This window comes from Oncorhynchus kisutch, linkage group LG17 (genome assembly GCF_002021735.2).
Source record: "Oncorhynchus kisutch isolate 150728-3 linkage group LG17, Okis_V2, whole genome shotgun sequence".
Lineage (NCBI taxonomy): Eukaryota > Metazoa > Chordata > Actinopteri > Salmoniformes > Salmonidae > Oncorhynchus > Oncorhynchus kisutch.
Window position 1 is genome coordinate 81,008,421 of NC_034190.2, and position 23,505 is coordinate 81,031,925.

A 23,505-nucleotide genomic window follows, 5' to 3' on the forward strand; every position below is an offset into this window, starting at 1 on the left:
CTCAGATTTTTGTCTGCCATATCAGTTCTGTTATACTCACAGACATTATTTTAACAATTTTGGAAACGTCAGAGTGTTTACCATCCAATTCTACCAAGTATATGCATATCCTAGCGTCCGAGCCTGAGTAACATGCAGTTGACTTTGGACATGTCAGTCATCCGAAATTGTCAACAACATAAGAAGTTATGGGAAATAAAGAGACACTTTATCATATTGTATGATTTTTAAGTAATTCATTTGCATTTTATTGCATGACATAAGTATTTGATACATCAGAAAAGCAGAACTTAATATTTGGTACAGAAACCTTTTTTTGCAATTACAGAGATCATACGTTTCCTATAGTTCTTGACCAGGTTTGCACACACTGCAGCAGGGATTTTGGCCCACTCCTCCATACAGACCTTCTCCAGATCCTTCAGGTTTCGGGGCTGTCGCTGGGCAATATGGACTTTCAGCTCCCTCCAAAGATTTTCTATTGGGTTCAGGTCTGGAGACTGGCTAGGCCACTCCAGGACCTTGAGATGCTTCTTAAGGAGCCTCTCCTTATTTGCCCTGGCTGTGTGTTTCGGGTCATTGTCATACTGGAAGACCCAGCCACGACCCAACTTCAATGCTCTTACTGAGGGAAGGAGGTTGTTGGCCAAGATCTCGCGATACATGGCCCCATCCATCCTCCCCTCAATACGGTGCAGTCGTCCTGTCCCCTTTGCAGAAAAGCATCCCCAAAGAATGATGTTTCCATCTCCATGCTTCACGGTTGGGATGGTGTTCTTGGGGTTGTACTCATCCTTCTTCTTCCTCCAAACACGGCGAGTGGAGTTTAGACCAAAAAGCTCTATTTTTGTCTCATCACACCACATGACCTTCTCCCATTCCTCCTCTGGATCATCCAGATGGTCATTGGCAAACTTCAGACGGGCCTGGACATGCGCTGGCTTGAGCAGGGGGACCTTGCGTGCGCTGCAGGATTTTAATCCATGACGGCGTAGTGTGTTACTAATGGTTTTCTTTGAGACTGTGGTCCCAGCTCTCTTCAGGTCATTGACCAATATTTGGAACCAAAGACTGATCACCCCAATCCACAAAAGTGGAGACAATTTTGACCCCATAACTACCGTGGGATATGCGTCAACAGCAATCTTGGGGAAATCCGTTATCATTATCATTAACAGCAGACTTTTACATTTACTCAGTGAAAACAATGTACCGAGCAAATGTCAATTAGGCTTTTTTTACCAAATTATCGTACGACAGACCACGTATTCATCCTGCACACCCTAATTGACAGAAAAACAAACAAACCAAAACAAAGGCAAATTCTTCTCATGCTTTGTTGATTTAAAAAAAAAGCCTTCAACTCAATTTGGCATGAGGGTTTGCTATACCAATTTATGGAAAGTGGTGTTGGGGAAAAACATACAACATTATGTGTACACTAACAAGTGTGGGGTTAAAAATTGGCAAAAAAACACTCACATTTCTTTCCCCACAGGGCCATGGGGTGAGACAAGGATGCAGCTTAAGCCCCACCATCTTCAACATATACAGTTGAAGTCAGAAGTTTACATACACCATAGCCAATTACATTTAAACTCAGTTTCACAATTCTTGACATTTAATCCTAGTAAAAATTCCCTGTCTTAGGTCAGTTAGGATCACCACTTTATTTTAAGAATGTGAAATGTCAGAATAATAGAGAATTATTTATTTCATCACATTTCCAGTGGGTCAGAAGTTTACATACACTCAATTAGTATTTGGTAGCATTGCCTTTAAATTGTTTAACTTGGGTCAAACGGGTAGCCTTCCACAAGCTTCTCACAATAAGTTGGGTGAATTTTGGCCCATTCCTCCTGACAGAGCTGAGTCAGGTTTGTAGACCTCCTTGCTTGCACCCGCTTTTTCAGTTCTGCCCACATGTTTTCTATAGGATTGAGGTCAGGCTTTGTGATGGCCACTCCAAAACCTTAACTTTGTTGTCCTTAAGCCATTTTGTCACAACTTTGGAAGTATACCTGGCGTCATTGTCCATTTTGATTAACCCATGATGTCAAGCAAAGAGGCACTGAGTTTGAAGGTTATGCTCGAAATACATCCACAGGTACACCTCCAATTGACTCAAATTATGACAATTAGCCTATCAGAAGCTTCTAAATTCATGACATAATTTTCTCAATTTTCCAAGCTGTTTAAATGCACAGTCAACTTAGTGTATGTAAACGTCTGACCCATTGGAATTGTGATACAGTGAATTATAAGTGAAATAATCTGTCCGTAAACAATTGTTGGAAAAATGACTTGTGTCATGCACAAAGTAGATATCCTAACAGACTTGCCAAATCTATAGTTTGTTAATTAACAAGACATTTGTGGGGTGGTTGTAAAAAGAGTTTTAATGACTACAACTTGTATGTAAAATGTAAACTTCCGACTTCAACTGTATATCAGCGAATTGGCGAGGGCACTAGAACAGTCTGCAGCACCCAGCCTCACCCTACTAGAATCTGAAGTCAAATGTCTACTGTTTGTTGATGATCTGGTGCTTCTGTCACCAACCAAGGAGGGCCTACAGCAGCACCTAGATGTTCTGCACAAATTCTGCCAGAACTGGGCCCTGACAGTAAATCTCAGTAAGACCAAAATAATGGTGTTCTGAAAAAGGTCCAGCCGCCACGACCACAAATACAAATTCCACCTAGACACCGTTGCCCTAGAGCACACAATCAACTATACATACCTTGGCCTTAACATCAGCGCCACAGGTAACTTCCACAAAGCTGCGAACGATCTGAGAGACAAGGCAAGCAGGACATTCTATGCCATCAAACGGAACGTAAAATTCGACATACCAATTGGGATCTGGCTAGAAATACTTGAATCAGTTATAGAACCCATTGCCCTTCTATTTATTTTCCCTTTTGTACTTTAACCATTTGCACATAATTACAACACTCTATATAGACAAAATGACATTTGCAATGTCTTTATTCTTTTGGAGCTTTTGTGAGTGTAATGTTTACTGTTGATTTTGATTGTTTATTTCACTTTTGAATATTGTCTACTTCACTTGCTTAGGCAATGTTAACATGTGTTTTCCATGCCAATAAAGCCCCTTGAATTGAATTGAGAGGGAGAGAGAGATGGAGAGGATAGAAGGGGAAGGAGGCGACAGAGAGAGGGGGAGAGAGAGGGGGGAAAGAAAGGGGGGAGAGAGAGAGAGGATAGAAGGGGAAGGAGGCGACAGAGAGAGGGGGAGAGAGATGGAGAGAGAGAGGGGGGAGAGAAAGGGGGAGAGAGAGAGAGGATAGAAGGGGAAGGAGGTGGCAGAGAGAGGGGGAGAGAGATGGAGAGAGAGAGAGAGAGAGAGAGAGAGGATAGAAGGGGAAGGAGGTGGCAGAGAGAGGGGGAGAGAGATGGAGAGAGAGAGAGAGAGAGAGGGGGAGAGAAGGGGGAGAGAGAGAGGATAGAAGGGGAAAGGAGGCGGCAGAGAGAGGGGAGAGTTTGTCAGTGAGTTAACAAGGCTTCTCTAAGCAGGACTAGACTATTAGCAGATGGAAAGGAGAGGGGCTGAATGTTAAAGATACTAAAGAGACAGTGATTTTTTCACAGTCACCATGTTCAATGATTTTTTTGCTAGAATTGCAGTATGATGGGAAAGATATAGGGAGGGAGTCTGGAGTGGTGTGTGTGTGTGGGTGTGTACGTGCACGTGTGAGTCTGCCCTTGGCTTTGTATTTTGTTCAGTCTCTCTATTAGGCTAAAGGAGGAGGTAGAGGAGGTAGTTAAGGGACTGGCTGAGTTGTTGCCTTACCCCCCCATCCTCTCAACCTTCTGCGTCAGAACCCAAGGTGTGTGTGTGTGGGGGGGGGGGCATTGACAGTGTTAGGACTGCACCATTCCATTCCCGGGGGAGAACAGGGTATTGGGTGGACTGAATTATCAATGGTAGCTTGTTGTACACACACACACACACACACTCAAACCCATGAGACATGGAAGTGGTGGTTCAGCCAGTCTGTGTGACCAGGCAACCAGCCCCTCCGCTACTCTCTTGAAGCTGAAGATAAGGGCTAGTGACATCACTAGGTGATGGACACGGTGCTATCTGCCAGGAGTACAGTGTATGGATGGGGTGTGAGGCTTCCTCATCTTACCTCTCTTTAACAGCTCGACAACACTCCACCTCTTCTGTTGTGAATGCCAGCGAATCAGAAGATCAGAAGGTATTCACTGTTATAGCTTGATTGTAAATCAGCTCCCGGCTCTATGCCCCGTTACCTCCCCAGTGGCGCAGCTGTCTAAGGCACTGCATCTCAGCGTTAGAGGCTTCGCTACAGACCCCGGTTCGATTCCGGGCTGTTGTTGTAAATAAGAATTTATTCTTAACTGACTAATTAAATAAAGGCTTAATACATTTTAAAAACTAAAGATTGTAAACTGTGTGTGTCCTAAATGGCACTATGAAGGGAATAGGGAACCAATTAAGGGAATAGGGAACCAATTGGTTTGTGGCCTACCTTCCCACTACTTACCTAACCTTAACGCCACCAAGCGCGATAAACAAAATACAGGGGGTGGTTCGCCCAGGTCTTACCGAGTGTGACGGAGTACATACTACGGGTATATGTATGCCCACAGGTCTCTTGCCTAAACACTCCCAAGGTGCCTTCCCCTTCCCCCCTGGGAACAAATGAAGCAGAATAATACAAACTTAAGGTGAACTATTTCAATAATCAAACACAGTCCTTTTGGCATACACATACCTCAGCAGGACCGGCTACAAAATCCTTTACAATCTTATACAGACCAACAACGAAATACAGGACATACAAAGAAGCTCTGTCTCCTATTAAAGGAACACTGGCTTTTATCCAGCTGCAGAAGGAGTTTGTAATTGCCGACAGCTGTATCCCCTAACGAGAGGGCGGGATCAGAGCTCCAATCTGCATTGGGGCCGACCAATCAGCAGCTTGGGGGAATCCAGGAAGCCATTTCCTGAAATACACACATACATATACTGTCACGGTCGTCATAAAGAGGAGACCAAGGCGCAGCGTGGTAAGCGAACATACTTATTTAATAGAAGAACGAACACTGAACTAAACGAACTAAACGAACCGTGACGCAATATGGCTAGTGCAGAACAGGCAACTAAACATAGAATAACAACCCACAAATAAACCAAGGAATATGGCTACCTAAATATGGTTTCCAATCATAGACAATGATAAAAAGCTGCCTCTGATTGAGAACCAATCTAGGCAACCATAGACATATAAACACCTAGACTAGAAAAACCCCTAGACAATACAAAACTAAACAAACCACCCTTGTCACACCCTGACCCAACCAAATAATAAAGAAAGCAAGGATAACTAAGGTCAGGGCGTGACACTACTCTAGAGGGACAGATACACAAACCCACAACACAGAAACTGGGGAACGTAACATGCTTATTACACTCACATGACTGCATCAGTAGAGCTTCTGCTTTTAACAGTGTGTGGAATATTTTTGTATTTCTTTATAAAAAAAATTATATATATATTTATTTATCCTTTATTTAACTTGTCATCTTTCTCTGGTATCTCCAGGATTTACTCAAGGCTGGACATTCATTCACAGCCTCGCTGCATTAAGCTCAGGGGTCATAAGCTGCTAAGGTGTTAGAACACAGTCAGTGACTATCATTTGATCTACGGTTGCCATAGCGACTGATCCCAGCAGCCGAGCCCTTGGAAAGTGAGCCACATGAGTGAATGGAAGTAGGCAGGCGTGCGGACAGGCAGGCATACCGCAGCAAGCTTACTGTGTATTGTGTGTGTGTTCATTCACACATTGCCTCGTGATGCACAGAGGATAATAAAGGGCTATGACACACACATCCACCATGCTATTTTTTTATTTTATTTTTTTACCTTTAGGCAAGTCAGTTAAGAACAAATTCTTATTTTCAATGACGGCCTAGGAACAGTGGGTTAACTGACTGTTCAGGGGAAGAATAACAGATTAGTACCTTGTCAGCTTGAACTTGCAACCTTACGGTTCCTAGTCCAACTCTCTAACCACCAGGCTACCCTGCCGCCCCCTATAGGCTGAGGATGCTCCACCATGCTATAGGCTGAGGATGTTCCATCATGCTATAGGCTGAGGATGCTCCACCATGCTATAGGCTGAGGATACTCCACCATGCTATAGGCTGAGGATGTTCCACCATGCTATAGGCTGAGGATGCTCCACCATGCTATAGGCTGAGGATGCTCCACCATGCTATAGGCTGAGGATGCTACACCATGCTACAGGCTGAGGATGCTCCACCACGCTATAGGCTGAGGATCCTCCACCATGCTATAGGCTGAGGATGCTCCACCATGCTATAGGCTGAGGATGCTCCACCATGCTATAGGCTGAGGATGCTACACCATGCTACAGGCTGAGGATGCTCCACCACGCTATAGGCTGAAGATGCTCCACCATGCTATAGGCTGAGGATGCTCCACCATGCTATAGGCTGAGGATGCTTCACCATGCTGTAGGCTGAGGATGCTCCACCATGCTATAGGCTGAGGATGCTCCACCATGCTATAGGCTGAAGATGCTTCACCATGCTATAGGCTGAGGATGCTCCACCATGCTATAGGCTGAGGATGCTCCACCATGCTTCCAGCTCTAGCTTCTGAGGGTAGGGGGAGGAGGGCAGGGAGCGAGGGAGGAGGGTAGAGAGGAAGAGAGAGAGAGAGACAGAGAGATGGAGAGAGAGAGAGAAAGAGAGACAGAGAGAGACAGAGGGAGAGAGAGAGAGAGAGAGAGAGAGAGAGAGAGAGAGAGAGAGAGAGAGAGAGAGAGAGAGCGAGAGAGAGACGGAGACAGAGACAGAGACAGAGACAGAGACAGATAATCATGGACAAGCCAACCCATCGTCAGAGATGACAGGGTCTTAATCAGCAACACCTCCTCTCTTTCACAAAACCAAACACACAGCGTTTCACACGTTCTGATACTGACAGACGTAGACTAGACTGAATGCGTAAATACACGACCGTGACACATCCGCAGCCTACAGCCTTCCTTTTGACCTTTGCTTCTGGTTTTGCATGAATGGTTTTGCTGCAATAAACAGCATATTAACTGTACAGCATTGTCCCTGGAAAAACACTCATTAATAACGTCTAAATTTAGCATCTGAAATGTAATGTGTGGTCTATTTATATTCTTCAGGAATGCGTTCTCTCCCGTCATCAGCTCTAATAGTAGTGCATGGTTCATGTAACGGTTTTCCTCCTCTTCTGAGGTGGAGTAGGAAGGATCGGACCAATATACAGCATGGTACGTGTCCCTGTTAATATTTATTTAAACTGAACACACAAAAACAAAATAACAAGGAGAACGAACGAAAACGAAACAGTTCTGTCTGGTGCAGACACAGAGACAGAAAACAACGACCCACAAATCATAGTGGGAAAACAGGCTGCCTAAGTATGATTCTCAGTCAGAGACAACGATAAACAGCTGCCTCTGATTGGGAACTATACCAGGCCAAACACAGAAATACAAAAACATAGAACAACACATAGAATGCCCACCCAAACTCACGCCCTGACCAACCTAAAATAGAGAGGAACTAAGGTCAGGATGTGACAGTTAAACCTCTTAACATCTCCCTAATCTTTCAGCCTAGTTGAACTTGTTTTAGTCATTCAACAACACATCTGCTTAGGACAGCAGCCAAACTTCCACTGTTCTAAACTGGGGATATCCAGACTGTTTGAAGTTTTTACGGCTGCTGTCTCACACACTGCTGCCTGCCTAGGGGTCGGGGTACCCAGTGATACGGGGGTAGCGGGTAGGATATCCAGAGGATGCCCTACAAAAGGCTGATCTCTGTGTTTGTTATCTCTGAAGAAAAAGAAAAGACAGTATGAGAATGGATTTACGTTTCAGGTGTTTACCCATAATACACCAGTGGAGCCTCCTCACAGGATGAAGGGGAGGACCATCCTCCTCACCAAATGTTTACCTTGACTTGGAAGTGTTCCAGTGTTGTGTTGGATAGTCATAGCCAGCTAGCTAACATAGCATCCCTCTGTTTGAGCAGGGTGTTTCAGTAGTAAACTAGCTAGCTGCATTTGCTAGCTAAGTAAGTGAAACTGAAAGTTTAAAAAAAAGAGAGAGATTTCTCTTGCTTCTCCTTCATTTTGGAAGACATACATTTGTTCAAAACTGTTCAACTATTGTCTTTCTCTCTCTTTGCGTCAACTACTCACCATATTTTATGCACTGAGTGCTATCTATCTGTAGCTTATGCTTTCATAGCTCGATTCATTCTCTGATCCTTTGATTGGGTGGACAACATGTCAGTTCATGCTGCAAGAGCCCTGATAGGTTGGAGGATGTCCTCCGGAAGTTGTCATAATTACTGTGTAAGTCTATGGAAGGGGGTGAGAACCATGAGGCTCCTAGGTTTTGTATTGAAGTCAATATACCCAGAGGAGGACGGAAGTTAGCTGTCCTCCGGCTACACCAAGGTGCTACCCCTACAGAATGCTGCGGAGGCTACTGTAAACCTTATTTCCATAATAGTGTGTTTTTAATAAATTATTTGGTGACAAGTTTTTATATTTAGCATAGTTTAATCTAAAAAAGTGTTTTATGAAATTCACTGAGGAGGATGGTCCTCCCTTCCTCCACTGAGGAGCCTCCACTGGTCTCAACAGAGCGGGGCTGTAACATGCCATATATAGTGTAATAAATAGTCTCAACAGAGCAGGGCTAGATAGATAAGGCCAAGGTCAGAATAAATCCCTGATGTCAAAAAAAGAAAAATGACTGTGCCAAAAAATGGATGGTCAAAACAACTCAGGAGGACAGTGGAGGCAATAAAGAAATAGCCCGAAAGACACATGTGATGTTGTTGCGACAACATATTACACAGAAATACAACACATCATGGCATGGCACAGCATGTTTAAAATGGCAGTGATGTCTCACTATACAGTAACCATATCTATAACGTGCAATTACCAGTAATAACGATGATATGAACAATATATTTGCTCATTAATTGGAATGTTTCTTTGTCAGAAGACAACGCCCTACAGCTAGGTGTAATTGGACAAAATACACTGTTTGGATATGCAAATGTCCTATTACATATTTACAAGCGCTAATTGAGCATGTGATGTCTTTCTGTCAAACTTGTTTGATGGGGTGCTAAATCACACACCAAATTAGAACCATATAGCATAGCGTAATGTTGGTTGACCCCTGAACCTGTGATCATAAGGCGTGTTTTGCTCCACTTCAAACAGCTGTGATAAAACTATCTGATACCTGCTTCGAACAACATGCATCATCTCTTTTAGTCAATGAAAGCCCTCACTCGGGTTACACAGAACACCTGTGTTGTTATTTTCCCCACGGGACTGAATATACTGCAGTCAGATGCTTTAAAATAGGTTTGTAAACATCTGCTGACGTAAGAAGTCAGGATGACTCAAACCTGCGTCGTGGCATCGTGATGGAAAAAACCTTCCACATAGTAATCCCTAAATACGTGGGAGTTGTCCCACCAACATCATCCACGTGGAATAAACCTGCAGTGTCTATATTATCACTGTGATAATATAGACAACATCATTGTTGTATTGATTAAGTAATAAAATAAATGGTCGTTAATGTGTGTAAAAGTGACCGTTATTAGCCACTAAACTTGCCAATGAGAACCGGTGGATGTCTGTTTGCGTCAGACTTTACGCGCCTCACCGCATGTCAATTTCCATCAAGGAGCTCTCGGTGATTTCGCATCTCAGTGCGCACAGAGGAGAGATGGGTGAATATTTGCCTTACTGAACGTGGGGATTTAAATATAGACTGTTGTTCAACTACGAATAAGGTAAGAATGGCATTGAGCCTTTACGACTCTTATTTCCATCTTCCATCTAGAAACGCGTTATTCGATTGCATCATGACATATCTATAGGTTGCAATAATGAGATCATTGTTACAGTCAATGGAAATTAACCGTTATTTCTCACCCTGTCAAATATGTCTATAATACGTGTTGGCATTTCTGCATGATTGTTGCATTAGGTTATTTTATACTGTAGGTTTGCCTATAGAAACCGTTCGCCCTTTTCGGTGCGAGATGAGCCCTCATAGCATATAGGTTGCGGTGTGGTCTACAATATTTAGTTCGATAATGGGCCTACGATGAGCGTCTGCGTCTTTCATGCCAGGTATCAAACGTATTTGGTGATCAGGTCAGTGACTGAGGAAATATTCTACTTTGCTCCGTCTTTGGATGCACGGATGTGGATGTCCTATTCGGTTTTTCTTGATTTGACCTTGGCGACAATTCATGTCTCCTCCACCTGTTTTTGAACTGTTTGAAGCAATAATAAAACCAATTCCACTATGGAGCGTCACATTACGCAGTGTGCCTGTGGACACGTGATGATGATGTCTCTCAGTTCGGCCTGGAGGATGCACACCTATCTAAGATGCTAGAAGTCAAGATGCTATGGGATTTTTTTTTTTTTACCCAAATCGACTCGGGAACCACATGGAATATAATATAATAGATTCTATAGAATATAATAATTTTATATTACAAAACATAAACAGAAATACAGTATTTACATAAGTAGTACCTTATTTACATTAGTATTACCTTATTTACATTAGTATTACCTTATTTACATTAGTATTCAGACCCTTTGCTATGAGAATTGAAATTGAGCTCAGGTGCATCCTGTTTCTATTGATCATCCTTGAGATGTTTCTACAACTTGATTGGAGTCCACCTGTGGTAAATTCAAATGATTGGACAAGGCTCAGATCTGGATAAGGGTACTAAAACATTTCTGTAGCATTGAAGGTCCCTAAGAACAGTGTCCTCAATCATTCTTAAATGGAATAAATTTGGAACCACCAAGCCTCTTTGTAGAGCTGGCCGCCCGGCCATCGGGGGACAAAAGCCTTGGTCATGGAGGTGAACAAGAACCCGATGTTCACTGACAAAGCTCCAGAGTACTTCTGTGTAGATGGGAGAACTTTCCAGAAGGACAACCATCTCTGCAGCACTCCACCAATCAGGCCTTTATGGTAGAGTGGCCAGACGGAAGGCACTCCTCAGTACAAGGCAGACCACCATAGTCCATGTGCCCAAGAACACTAAGGTAACCTGCTTAAATGACTACCGACCCATAGCACTCACATCTGTAGCCACGAAGTGCTTTGAAAGGCTGGTCATGGCTCACATCAACACAATCACCCCAGAGACCCTAGACCCACTCTAATTTGCATACCACCCCAACAGATCCACAGATGATGCAATCTCTATTGCACTCCACACTGCGCATTCCCACCTGGAAAAAAGGAACACCTATGTGAGAATGCTATTCATTGACTACAGCTCAGGGTTCAACACTATAGTGTCCTCAAAGCTCATCACTAAGCTAAGGATCTCAACACCTCCCTCTGCAACTGGATCCTGGACTTCCTGACGGGCCGCCCCCAGTTGGTAAGGGTAGGTAGCAACACATCTGCCATGCTTATCCTCAACACTGGAGCCCCTCAGGGTGTGTGCTCAGTCCCCTCCTGTACTCCCTTTTCACTCATGACTGCACGGCCAGGAACGACTCCAGCACCATCATTACATTTGCAGATGACACAACAGTGGTAGGCCTGATCACCGACAACGATGAGACAGTCTATAGGGAGGAGGTCAGAGACCTGGCCGTGTGGTGCCAGGACAACAACCTCTCCCTCAACGTGATCAAGACAAAGGAGATTAGTGTGGACTACAGGCAAAAGAGGACTGAGCACGCCCCCATTCTCATTGATGGAGCTGTAGTGGAGCAGGTTGAGAGCTTCAAGTTCCTTGGTGTCCACATCACCAACGAACTAACATGGTCCAAGCACACCAAGAAAGTCATGAAGAGGGCAAGACAAAACCTATTCCCCCTCACGAGACTGAAAAGATTTTGCATGAGTCCTCAGATCCTCAAAAGGTTCTACAGCTGCACCATTGAGAGCATCCTGACTGGCTACATCACCACCTGGTATGGCAACTGCTCGGCCCTTGACCGCAAGGCACTAAAGAGGGTAGTGCGAATGGCCCAGTACATCACTGGGGCTAAGCCTCCTGCCATCCAGGATCTCTATACCAGGTGGTGTCAGAGGAAGGCCCGAAAAATTGCCAAAGACTCCAGGCACCCTAGTCATAGACTGTTCTCTCTGCAACCTCACGATGAGCTTCGGGACAAGTCTCTGAATGTCCATGAGTGGCCCAGCCAGAGCACGGACTTGAACTCGATCAAACATCTCTGGAGAGACCTGAAAATAGCTGTGCAGCAACTCTCCCCATCCAACTTGAAAGAGCTTGAGAGGATCTGCAGAGAAGAATGGGAGAAACTCCCCAAATACTGGTGTGCCAAGGTTGTAGCGTCATACCCAAGAAGACTCTAGGCTGTAATCGCTGCCAAAGGTGCTTCAACAAAGTACTTAGTAAAAGGTCTGAATACTTATGTAAGTATGATATTTCGGGGGGAAAAGAGGGGAAAAACAATTTCATCAATTTTAGAATAAGCCTGTAATGGAACAAAATGTGGAAAATGTCAAGGGGTCTGAATACACTTTATATGTACATATCCACCTCAATGACCTCGTACCCCTGCACATCGACTCGGAACTGGTACCCCGTGTATATATCCAAGTTATCGTTACTCATTGTGTATTTATTCCTCTTGTTATTATTTTTCTATTATTTCTTGTTTTTCTCTCGGCATTTTTTGGCAAGGGCCCATAAGTAAGCATTTCACTTGTAGTCTAAAGCCTGTTTACGAAGCATGTGACAAATAACATTTGATTTGATTTGACATCCCCCATCATGCCATTGGTCCTAAAATTAATGCGTTCTTAGCCTCGACCCCAGTTGTGACGGTGTGATGTCTGGCAGCGTAAGACTAGTTCACTCCTATCGTGTCACAGTGACTTCATGTGATTGGCAGCTGTCTTTTATGAGCTGTCATTATGTGAGATAGTGAGAGGAAGATAAGAGAATGGGAGAAGAAATTATGAGAGGTTGGATGGTGCAGGGATGAGATTGAAATTTAACAGGAAGAACCATTGCATACCAACGATTGCCTACCAAGGATCCATCCAGTCATTTGACCTGTAGAAATGCCACCATTCATAAATTATCAGTGGAGGTTCCTCAGAGGAGGAAGGGGAGGACCATCCTCCTCAGTGAATTTCATAAAAATAAATGTTTTTAAACATTTAAAAAGTAATAATTTTTATATAAAACTACAATAAATCTATTCACATGTCACCAAATAATTTATTAAAACACATTTTGCGAAGAAGGTCTACAGTAGCCTCAACAGCACTCTGTTGGGTAGCACCATGGTGTAGCCGGAGGACAGCCAGCTTCCGTCCTCCCGATACATTGACTTCATTACAAAACCTTGGAGGCACATGGTTCTCACCTACTTCCATAGACTTACACAGTAATTATGACAACTTCCGGAGGACGTCCTCCAACCTATCAGAGCTCTTGCAGCATGAACTGACATGTTGTCCACGCAATCAAAGGATCAGATAATGAATCTAGTTCTGAAAGCATAAGCTACAGCTAGCTAGCACTGCAGTTCATAAAATGTGATGAGTTGTTGACTCAAATTTGAGAGAAAGACAATAGTTTCACAGTTTTAAACAAATTAATTTCTTCCAAAATGAAGGAGAAGCTCGAAAGAAATAGAGATAGAGATTTCGTATTTATTTCTTCACTTTCAGTTTCACTTACTTCACTAGCAAATGCAGCTAGCTAGTTCAACCCAATGAAACATCCTGCTCAAATGTTAGCTGGCTGGCTATGACTATCCAACACAACACTGGAACTCTTCCAAGTCAAGGGAAACATTTGGTATTACTAATTTATTGCCACCGGGGCCCGCCAGTGTAACTGCTTACTGACTGTACACTGTAACGTTGCTGCATGATTGTAGTGAGTTTACTCACTTGTTAGTTCTATTAGGTGACTATGACGTTCCTTTAGCTAACATGGCGAGAACAACATAGGCTGTGTTTAGCGGTTTGATTCCGTTGAAAAGATTCTTAAAAGTAAGCAAACGGAACAAAACGGGGATCAACATACCTGAATTTGTCCAATAGAAACTATTGTTTGCAATTGTTGAACTAATGATTACACCTTATATCAGCTAGACGCAGGCAAGAGTGTGCAAGGCGGTATTGAATGTGTCACTGTCTGTCCATGTGTCACAGTCTGTCACCTTAAATTTGCTTCTCGACCTGTGTTTACCTACGTTGTAAACTTTCATTCATAGGCTAGGTTGTAGCAACCTCATGATGGTTATTGGGAAAACTAGAGTATCATGTACAGTAGTAGCCTAAAACTATCACTGTTACATTGAACTGTGTGAATGGAATATGAATGACAATCATCCAATATGCTGTAATAGAAATAATGCCGTGCTCATGAAAAGCAAGTCATCTTAAACAGCACTGATCACCACTGTAGTTGATACCAGTTGGAGCATATATGACAAGAGTACAGCTGTAGCTTATCTCTCTCTCTCTGACTTCCTATAAGACAGTTTGAAGTGAATCACTCAGTCCATTTCAATCTGATAATTTACCATCATCTCGTCGCGATAACAACTTGCCCATTATTTGCATGCGTTCCATAAATAGGCCAGAAACAAAGTTACATCCCCAAGCCTGCGTCCCAAATGGCACCCTATTCTTTACGTAGTACACTACATTTGACCATAGCCCTATGGACCATGGTCAAAAGTAGTGGACCATACTCACTGCACCAAATACCCCAGTTTCAGACTCCTAATTATCTTTTTCGCTCTGAAGAGTCTAGCCACTTCCATTGCCCCCCCCCCCCCCCCCCCCCCTTTACACTAATGGGTTCTGTCACCAAATCCAGGAAAGTGCTTACTAAACTGGACATTTGGAAATTATTCAGATCCCTTGACTTTTTTCACTTTTTAAAAACTTTTTCAGCCTTATTCTAAAATGGATTAAATTGTGTTTTTTTTCTTATCACTTTAAGAACGCTCTGACATGCACTGTCAACTGTGGGACCTTATATAGACAGGTGTGTGCCTTTCCAAATAATTTCCAATCAATTGAATTTACCACAGGTGGACTCCAATCAAGTTGTCGAAAACATCTCAAGGATGATCAATCGAAACAGGATGCACCTGAGCTCAATTTTGAGTAATATAGCAAAAGGTCTGAATACTTATGTAAATAAGGTACCTGTTTTCACTTTGTCATTATGGGGTATTGTGTGTAGATTGATGAGGAACACATTTCCTCATATTTAATCCATTTTAGAATAAGACTGTAACGGAAAAAAATATGAAAAAATTATTTTATTTGGCAAATAAAGTATACAAGATAAGCCAAGACAGTTAATAAATAAAATTAATAAAGTATTATTAACCCCCCCAAAGAAAATAACAAGTGTTAAAAAGTCAAACAAATGATTAAATAAAATATCTCTAAGGAAATAATATAAAAAATATATAAAAAAGTGTATAACATAAGATTAAAAAAAAATCAAACTAAGTAACGAAATAAAACAAAACTAATATTGCAAGCTCTCCTCAACAGTGCAATACACATTTATAATAAAATACACAATATCAACACATTTATAAGAATATTTAGAAGAAGAGGGTGATGTTCAAGCTGTGAATATGTAAGTTGGTTGGTGAGGTTGAGTAGGTGCAAAAATTTAGTTGAGAAGCAGGTGTGAAGAGTCAGTGAAAATCGTCTCTTAAGGTGCATGTGATTGTCTGTGGTCTATTGCACAATCAGATGTTCTGGGTAGGGACTTTTTCTCCCCGTAAGGCCCTTCTTCTCCGGTCTGCTGATGCAATCAGGTCCTCAAACTCAAGGAAGTGTCAGGGTGGCGAAGTTCTTCAAAAGGCATCCATCTCCTCTGATTCTGTCTCCACATCAGACATCATGTCTTCAGTAGCACCTGCAAAACGCTGCTTCTCTTCAGCAGAGAGTTATTTTTAGACTGACTTTCCAGATTCTGATTTTCCAGATTCTGTAAAATTATAGGAGACAAGTTATTTTGCCATTAAACAACACTGGAATCTCAATCAGCAATACTGGAATCTCAATAAACAACACTGGAATCTCAATAAACAACACTGGAATCTCAATAAAGAACACTGGAATCTCAATAAACAACACTGGAATCTCAATAAACAACACTGGAATCTCAATACACAACACTGGAATCCCAATAACACTGGAATCTCAATAAACAACACTGGAATCTCAATAAACAACACTGAAATCTCAATAAAGAACACTGGAATCTCAATAAACAACACTGGAATCTCAATAAACAACACTGGAATCTCAATAAACAACACTGGAATCTCAATAAACAACACTGGAATCTCAATAAACAACACTGGAATCTCAATAAAGAACACTGGAATCTCAATAAAGAACACTGGAATCTCAATAAACAACACTGGAATCTCAATAAACAACACTGGAATCTCAATAAACAACACTGGAATCTCAATAAACAACACTGGGATCTCAATAAACAACACTGGAATCTCAATAAACAACACTGGAATCTCAATAAACAACACTGGAATCTCAATAAACAACACTGGGATCTCAATAAACAACACTGGAATCTCAATAAACAACACTGGAATCTCAATAAACAACACTGGAATCTCAATAAACAACACTGGAATCTCAATAAACAACACTGGGAATCTCAAATCTATAAAAGCACACTCAAATCTGTGGAACAAGTCTCAACTTTTCAAAGTATCAAAGTATTGTATTTAAAATGTATGGATTGGTTTACATTTACACAGTAACCTGTCTCTGGTGACACCGGCTTCACTATTTAATTTCCCCGTTCCTTTGCTCTCTTCGTGCGCGGTGTCCGACGACAACTTATGCCTGTTTCTTTCATTCCAATACCGATGTGCAGCTGCATCTGAGTCCGTGTGGTGGATTAGCAGTGGTTATATGCATCAAAATCCTTGAGAATATTGTAAGATGTAGAACAATGTTACTGTCAGTACATGTCTGTATGGGACTACTCGCTGTCTGTGTAGCTTCATCTCAGTTGACTGACCTGCAGTAAGTACATGTCTGTATGGGACTACTCGCTGTCTGTGTAGCTTCATCTCAGTTGACTGACCTGCAGTAAGTACATGTCTGTATGGGACTACTCGCTGTCTGTGTAGCTTCATCTCAGCTGACTGACCTACAGTCAGTAGATGTCTTTATGGGACTACTCGCTCTGTGTAGCTTCATCTCAGCTGACTGACCTACAGTCAGTAGATGTCTTTATGGGACTACTCGCTCTGTGTAGCTTCATCTCAGCTGACTGACCTGCAGTCAGTCCATGGTGGACTGTTCTTCCTGAGGCATGACAAAGAAAAAATGAAATTGAAATTGAGTTTATGCATGATATTCTCACCACTCGTTTGTGTAACATATTTGGACCATCAGCAAATTAACAGGATTAAAATATTCAACCTAAGCTAGTTCAAGTAACAGACACATCTCAACATCAACTGTTCAGAGGAGACTGCGTGAATCAGGCATTAATGGTTGAATTGCTGCAAAGAAACCACTAGTAAAGGACACCAATACGAAGAAGACACTTGCTTGGGCCAAGAAACACGAGCAATGGACATTAGACCAGTGGAAATCTGTTCTTTGGTCTGATGAGCTCAAATTTGAGATTTTTGGTTCCAACCGCTGTGTCTTTGTGAGACGCTGAGTAGGTGAACGGATGTTTTCCTCATGTGTGGTTCCCACCGTGAAGCATGGAGGAGGAGGTGTGATGGTGTAGGGGTGCTTTGCTGGTGACACTGTCTGTAATTTATTTAGAATTCACGGCACACTTAACCAGCATGGCTACCACAGCATTCTGCAGCGATACGCCATCCCATCTGGTTTGCACTTACTGGGACTATCATTTGTTTTACAACAAGACAATGACCCAAAACACACCTCCAGGCTGTGTAAGGGCTATTTGACCAAGAAGGAGAGTGATGGAGTGCTGCATCAGATGACCTGTCCTCCACAATCACCCGACCTCAACCCAGTTGAGATGGTTTGGGATGAGTTGGACTGCAGAGTGAAGGAAAAGCAGCCAACAAGTGCTCAGCATATGTGGGAACTCCTTCAAGACTGTTGGAAAATCATTCCTCATGAAGCTGGTTGAGATAATGCCAACAGTGTGCAAAGCTGTCATCAAGGCAAAGGGTAGCTACTTTGAAGAATCGAAAATATAAAATATAGTTAGATTCTTTTAACACTTTGTTGGTTACTACATGATTACATATGTGTTATTTCATAGTTTAGATGCCTTGACTAATAGTCTACAATGTAGAAAATCATAAAAAATAAAGAAAAACCCTTGAATGAGTAGGTGTTTCCAGACCTTATACTGTACATGTGCACACTGGGAAACAGGTTATTGTATGCAGCGTTAGGGTGCCATTTGGGATGCACATCTCCTGGAGACTTTGAACATTTTGTTACCAACTATTACCAACTATTTGTTTTAAACCAATTACAATGTACTGTGTATAGGCTGCCACAGTGAGATGGACACTAAACTGACGACTATGTGATGAAGTGCTGTAGACTTCAGAGATACATACAGTATTGTGTAAGTCCCCAAACGGCACCCTATATAGTGCACTACTTTTGACCAGGGCCCATAGGACTGGGGTCAGAAGTAGTGCACTATATATGGATTTGGATGTCATTTGGGACAAAGTCTTGATTTGTCTCTAATATCTATTCTCTGGAAGAGGTCAAGAGGTGTTGAGTACTGAGTGTGTGAGAACCAAGGGATGAGCCATGTTTTATTGAATACTGACAGAGTCCACTGAGGAGTATGTGAAAGCAGCATGTCGTGACTGCAGGAGATTGTTCAAACTAAGGAATGTGATGTTAGGTGCAGACAGAGTGCAGTTGGACTGGTCTCTGGGTGGCCATCTCAGTAAGAACTCCCTCCCTGCTGCATATGAGACACCATGTTTAATTATGTCGTCTAGCTGGTCTCTTGACCCTCACAGCTTCAGTGGCCTCCGTTTAGATCAAACAGACCTGAACGCCGTCCGACAGGTGATGTCTTTAGAGGCAGTCACTGAAACAGCTCAGAAAGTTTACCTCAAAGTCTGATAATATGACTTTCAAGATATATGCCCCATCTGAGGTCGTATCTCTTGGCTTAGTTGTTGCTTGGCGTTTTAATCCGTTGATGTTCTTGTCGTCCCATTATTGGCTGTTTCATTTAAATGTCAAGTATTTCATGTCAATTTAAAGTATTTAAGCCCATTCAAACATTGTGTGGCTTCGACTGTGTTAGCCTGCTGAGTAAAGCCTAGGCATTAGCCCGAGGAGCTAACGCACGTTTTCAGGTCTCAGACAAGCTTCACAGATCCACCTCTGTTGCACTTGGGACTGCCTGTCTACTGTCTGTTGTCTGCTGTTGTGGTGCCAGAACTCAGTATGATGTCAGCTGTTGTGGTGTCAGAGCTCATTCTGCTGTCAGTTGTTGTGGTGCCAGAACTCAGTATGATGTCAGCTGTTGTGGTGTCAGAACTCATTCTGCTGTCAGTTGTTGTGGTGCCAGAACTCAGTATGATGTCAGCTGTTGTGGTGTCAGAACTCATTCTGCTGTCAGTTGTTGTGGTGCCAGAACTCATTCTGCTGTCAGCTGTTGTGGTGTCAGAACTCATTATTTTTATTTTTATATATTTCACCTTTATTTAACCAGGTAGGCTAGTTGAGAACACCTTTATTTAACCAGGTAGGCTAGTTGAGAACACCTTTATTTAACCAGGTAGGCTAGTTGAGAACACCTTTATTTAACCAGGTAGGCTAGTTGAGAACACCTTTATTTAACCAGGTAGGCTAGTTGAGAACACCTTTATTTAACCAGGTAGGCTAGTTGAGAACACCTTTATTTAACCAGGTAGGCTAGTTGAGAACACCTTTATTTAACCAGGTAGGCTAGTTGAGAACACCTTTATTTAACCAGGTAGGCAGGTTGAGAACACCTTTATTTAACCAGGTAGGCTAGTTGAGAACACCTTTATTTAACCAGGTAGGCTAGTTGAGAACACCTTTATTTAACCAGGTAGGCTAGTTGAGAACACCTTTATTTAACCAGGTAGGCTAGTTGAGAACACCTTTATTTAACCAGGTAGGCTAGTTGAGAACACCTTTATTTAACCAGGTAGGCTAGTTGAGAACACCTTTATTTAACCAGGTAGGCTAGTTGAGAACACCTTTATTTAACCAGGTAGGCTAGTTGAGAACACCTTTATTTAACCAGGTAGGCTAGTTGAGAACACCTTTATTTAACCAGGTAGGCTAGTTGAGAACACCTTTATTTAACCAGGTAGGCTAGTTGAGAACACCTTTATTTAACCAGGTAGGCTAGTTGAGAACACCTTTATTTAACCAGGTAGGCTAGTTGAGAACACCTTTATTTAACCAGGTAGGCTAGTTGAGAACACCTTTATTTAACCAGGTAGGCTAGTTGAGAACACCTTTATTTAATTTAACCAGGTAGGCCAGTTGAGAACACCTTTATTTAACCAGGTAGGCTAGTTGAGAACACCTTTATTTAACCAGGTAGGCTAGTTGAGAACACCTTTATTTAACCAGGTAGGCTAGTTGAGAACACCTTTATTTAACCAGGTAGGCCAGTTGAGAACACCTTTATTTAACCAGGTAGGCCAGTTGAGAACACCTTTATTTAACCAGGTAGGCCAGCTGAGAACACCTTTATTTAACCAGGTAGGCTAGTTGAGAACACCTTTATTTAACCAGGTAGGCTAGTTGAGAACACCTTTATTTAACCAGGTAGGCTAGTTGAGAACACCTTTATTTAACCAGGTAGGCTAGTTGAGAACACCTTTATTTAACCAGGTAGGCTAGTTGAGAACACCTTTATTTAACCAGGTAGGCTAGTTGAGAACACCTTTATTTAACCAGGTAGGCTAGTTGAGAACACCTTTATTTAACCAGGTAGGCCAGTTGAGAACACCTTTATTTAACCAGGTAGGCAAGTTGAGAACACCTTTATTTAACCAGGTAGGCAAGTTGAGAACACCTTTATTTAACCAGGTAGGCTAGTTGAGAACACCTTTATTTAACCAGGTAGGCTAGTTGAGAACACCTTTATTTAACCAGGTAGGCAAGTTGAGAACACCTTTATTTAACCAGGTAGGCTAGTTGAGAACACCTTTATTTAACCAGGTAGGCTAGTTGAGAACACCTTTATTTAACCAGGTAGGCAAGTTGAGAACACCTTTATTTAACCAGGTAGGCTAGTTGAGAACACCTTTATTTAACCAGGTAGGCTAGTTGAGAACACCTTTATTTAACCAGGTAGGCTAGTTGAGAACACCTTTATTTAACCAGGTAGGCTAGTTGAGAACACCTTTATTTAACCAGGTAGGCTAGTTGAGAACACCTTTATTTAACCAGGTAGGCTAGTTGAGAACACCTTTATTTAACCAGGTAGGCTAGTTGAGAACACCTTTATTTAACCAGGTAGGCTAGTTGAGAACACCTTTATTTAACCAGGTAGGCAAGTTGAGAACACCTTTATTTAACCAGGTAGGCTAGTTGAGAACACCTTATTTAACCAGGTAGGCAAGTTGAGAACACCTTTATTTAACCAGGTAGGCTAGTTGAGAACACCTTTATTTAACCAGGTAGGCAAGTTGAGAACACCTTTATTTAACCAGGTAGGCTAGTTGAGAACACCTTTATTTAACCAGGTAGGCTAGTTGAGAACACCTTTATTTAACCAGGTAGGCTAGTTGAGAACACCTTTATTTAACCAGGTAGGCTAGTTGAGAACACCTTTATTTAACCAGGTAGGCTAGTTGAGAACACCTTTATTTAACCAGGTAGGCTAGTTGAGAACACCTTTATTTAACCAGGTAGGCTAGTTGAGAACACCTTTATTTAACCAGGTAGGCTAGTTGAGAACACCTTTATTTAACCAGGTAGGCTAGTTGAGAACACCTTTATTTAACCAGGTAGGCTAGTTGAGAACACCTTTATTTAACCAGGTAGGCTAGTTGAGAACACCTTTATTTAACCAGGTAGGCTAGTTGAGAACACCTTTATTTAACCAGGTAGGCTAGTTGAGAACACCTTTATTTAACCAGGTAGGCTAGTTGAGAACACCTTTATTTAACCAGGTAGGCTAGTTGAGAACACCTTTATTTAACCAGGTAGGCTAGTTGAGAACACCTTTATTTAACCAGGTAGGCTAGTTGAGAACACCTTTATTTAACCAGGTAGGCTAGTTGAGAACACCTTTATTTAACCAGGTAGGCTAGTTGAGAACACCTTTATTTAACCAGGTAGGCTAGTTGAGAACACCTTTATTTAACCAGGTAGGCTAGTTGAGAACACCTTTATTTAACCAGGTAGGCTAGTTGAGAACACCTTTATTTAACCAGGTAGGCTAGTTGAGAACACCTTTATTTAACCAGGTAGGCTAGTTGAGAACACCTTTATTTAACCAGGTAGGCTAGTTGAGAACACCTTTATTTAACCAGGTAGGCTAGTTGAGAACACCTTTATTTAACCAGGTAGGCTAGTTGAGAACACCTTTATTTAACCAGGTAGGCTAGTTGAGAACACCTTTATTTAACCAGGTAGGCTAGTTGAGAACACCTTTATTTAACCAGGTAGGCTAGTTGAGAACACCTTTATTTAACCAGGTAGGCTAGTTGAGAACACCTTTATTTAACCAGGTAGGCTAGTTGAGAACACCTTTATTTAACCAGGTAGGCTAGTTGAGAACACCTTTATTTAACCAGGTAGGCCTAGTTGAGAACACCTTTATTTAACCAGGTAGGCTAGTTGAGAACACCTTTATTAACCAGGTAGGCTAGTTGAGAACACCTTTATTTAACCAGGTAGGCTAGTTGAGAACACCTTTATTTAACCAGGTAGGCCAGTTGAGAACACCTTTATTTAACCAGGTAGGCCAGTTGAGAACACCTTTATTTAACCAGGTAGGCCAGTTGAGAACACCTTTATTTAACCAGGTAGGCTAGTTGAGAACACCTTTATTAACCAGGTAGGCTAGTTGAGAACACCTTTATTTAACCAGGTAGGCTAGTTGAGAACACCTTTATTTAACCAGGTAGGCTAGTTGAGAACACCTTTATTTAACCAGGTAGGCTAGTTGAGAACACCTTTATTTAACCAGGTAGGCTAGTTGAGAACACCTTTATTTAACCAGGTAGGCTAGTTGAGAACACCTTTATTTAACCAGGTAGGCCAGTTGAGAACACCTTTATTTAACCAGGTAGGCAAGTTGAGAACACCTTTATTTAACCAGGTAGGCTAGTTGAGAACACCTTTATTTAACCAGGTAGGCAAGTTGAGAACACCTTTATTTAACCAGGT

General features: G+C 42.1%; 1 protein-coding gene across 1 annotated transcript in view; it reads left to right on the top strand.

Annotated features, from left to right (window-relative positions):
- The first annotated feature begins 9,644 nt into the window (after nucleotides 1-9,644).
- Nucleotides 9,645-23,505, top strand: part of LOC109907097 (sodium-dependent neutral amino acid transporter SLC6A17) — a 32,791-nt gene continuing 18,930 nt past the window's right edge. The window contains exon 1 of the mRNA XM_031793349.1: nucleotides 9,645-9,898. The gene's annotated coding sequence lies outside the window, so the exon portion shown is untranslated. The remainder of the gene's footprint in view (nucleotides 9,899-23,505) is intronic.